This window comes from Dama dama, chromosome 4, assembly GCF_033118175.1.
Source record: "Dama dama isolate Ldn47 chromosome 4, ASM3311817v1, whole genome shotgun sequence".
NCBI classification, from domain to species: Eukaryota; Metazoa; Chordata; class Mammalia; order Artiodactyla; family Cervidae; genus Dama; species Dama dama.
The window spans coordinates 51,324,180-51,326,954 of NC_083684.1; the positions used below are offsets into that span (position 1 = coordinate 51,324,180).

Below are 2,775 nucleotides of genomic sequence, written 5' to 3' on the forward strand. Positions count from 1 at the left end.
GCTCATTCAGGACCTGACCTCACTGTTACACGTCTGCTCTTTGCCCTGGGAAAAGAGCAAAGAGATGACCCTCAGAATAAATGACACCAAACCTAAGATTTTATTTCTCAATTCACCTATGCTTAAGAAGAACCATAGGATGAGTCTCCATTTTCCTTTCCCCCTTCCCACAGCATAGAACATGGATGTGGTGGGAGCAACCTTGAACCACTCCCTAGGAATGGGAGAGCCATTGGTCAAAGCAGCTTGCCTCTCTGATTCCATGAAGCCTCCATACTGATACCATGAAGCCTTGGACTGTTTATGCTTGGTCTATTGGTTCAGTTCAGTTCAGTTCAGTCACTCAGTCATGTCTGACTCTGCGACCCCATGGACCACAGCACACCAGGCTTCCCTGTCCATCACCAACTCCTGAAGTTTACCCAAACTCATGTCCATCGAGTCGGTGATGCCATCTAACCATCTCATCCTCTGTGGTCCCCTTCTCCTCCTGCTCTCAATCTTTCCCAGCATCAGGGTCTTTTCAAGTGAGTCAGCTCTTTGCATCAGGTGGCCAAAGTGTTGGAGTTTCAACATCAGTCCTTCCAATGAACTCTCAAGACTGATCTCCTTTAGGATAGACTGGTTGGATCTCCTTGCAGTCCAAGGGACTCTCAAGACTCTTCTCCAACACCACAGTTCAAAAGCATCAATTCTTCTGCACTCAACTTTCTTCACAGTCCAACTCTCACATCCATACATGACCACTGGAGAAACCATAGCTTTGACTAGATGGACCTTTGTTGGGAAAGTAATGTCTCTGCTTTTTAATATGCTGTCTAGGTTGGACATAACTTTTCTTCCAAGGAGTATGCGTCTTTTGATTTCATGTCTGCAGTCACCATCTGCAGTGATTTTGGAGCCCCAGAAAATAAAGTCAGCCACTGTTTCCCCATCTATTTGCCATGAAGTGATGGGACTGGATGCCACGATCTTAGTTTTCTGAATGTTGAGCTTTAAGCCAACTTTTTCACTCTCCTCTTTCACTTTCATCAAGAGGCTCTTTAGTTCTTCTTCACTTTCTGCCATAAGGGTGGTGTCATCTGCATATCTGAGGTTATTGATATTTCTATTGGTTAGAGAGAAATAAAGTTCTCCGTTGTTTAAGCTACTGTTATATAGTGTTCTGTTATGAATTCATATCGTACCTAACCTGAAAGTGAAAGTGAGTCCCTCAGTCATGTCAAACTCTTTGCGACCCCCTGGACTGTAGCCCTCCAGGCTCCTCTGTCCATGGAATTCTCCAGGCAAACCTACTGGAATGGGTTGCCATTTCCTCCTCCAGGGGATCTATCGTACCTAACCTAGAACCTACCTAAATGTTCACATGCTAACAATTTTTCGTGTTTCCAAAATCTTAGACATATCAGTCTTAATTGGTTCATAATATTGTATCCTGTGAAATTGCTGAATTTTTCATTCACTCATGCATTCATTCATTTATTCCACATATATTTGTTGAGTGCTCACCGGGCCCCTAGTTGGTGAAATGGTGAACAAAACTGCCTTCCTGGAGCTTACAACCTAGAGAAGGAAGACAGGTGATATACAAGAAAACAAATAAATAAACACAATAACCCTTCTCTACTTTCAGATACAGCAGGTTCCCAAACGCGTTGTAGAGACTAATTGCTCACTGACACTACTTTCCTTTGCCCCTTCGGGACTGGACTACATTTCCCATCCTCCCTTGCAATTGGATATGTGAACCAAAGAGCTAGTGAGCAGATGTGTGTCTGACCTCTAGGTGTTATCCCCAAAACCTCCCACGTATGCCCCTCCTCTCTTTCAACATTCACTGCTGGAGAGAATGAGGGGCAGGAGCAGGGGAGCTAAAGGAGCCCAGAGCTGCCAGATGGGAGAAGCCTGAGTCCCCAAGTGACTCTGAGAAGTAGAGCTACCCCACTGACTGCATCATGCTATCCTGTGGAGAGGGGGGCGGGGAAAGGTTGTATCAAGCCACTGAGACCTGGGGAAGAAAACTTACTTCTTCAAGTAACAACTGTTATTAATTTGGGACTTCCCTGGTGGTCCAGTGGCTAAGACTCTGTGCTCCCAATGCAGGGGGCCCAGGTTTGATTCCTGGTCAGGGAACTATATTCCACATGCCGAAGCTAAGACCTGGTACACTCAAATAAATAAATAAATATATTTTTTAGCTGCTAGTAATTTACCTTTCCTCATACACATGAAGAAAGGGCTCTGGTAGACTGCAAAAATGGCTCCAGTTTTTCACCCCTTCCTGTCTCCTTGCCCTTTGCCATCTGACTTCACAGCAACTTCCATCAAAGGGAGGAATCTATTTCCCCACCCCTTGATCTGAGTAGGCCTTGGGCCACGAGGTGGCCAATAGAATGAGGTGGAAGAAATTACTTGATAGTTGACAACAATTGCTGAAAAACTGAAAATAAAGTGATACATAAATTTATGTAGAAAAAAATACCTAGGAGGGCCCTTCTTATTACAGCTATCATGGACACTAGCATGTTAATTAAAGCTCCTGCATCTCATTTAGCTTCATTCAAGTCAGCATTTCCCACATTAATTTTATTAAGGAGCCTTTTATTTTCAAATACCAATTAATATCCCATGGACCTTTGTCAAATGCTAGTAGGTCATAGTCAAATTATTCCCAATTTGGTTTTGTTTGTTTTGCTTTATTAAAAAATGGTGCCATAGAGACTTCCCTGGTGGTCCAGTGGTTAAGAATCCACCTTGCAATGCAGCAAATGCAGG

General features: G+C 43.7%; 1 non-coding gene across 1 annotated transcript; it reads left to right on the top strand.

Annotated features, from left to right (window-relative positions):
- The first annotated feature begins 2,060 nt into the window (after positions 1 to 2,060).
- On the top strand, positions 2,061 to 2,133 carry TRNAG-CCC (transfer RNA glycine (anticodon CCC)). Its single transcript has one exon. It is a non-coding gene; the product is annotated as a tRNA-Gly (tRNA).
- Positions 2,134 to 2,775: the final 642 nt, after the last annotated feature.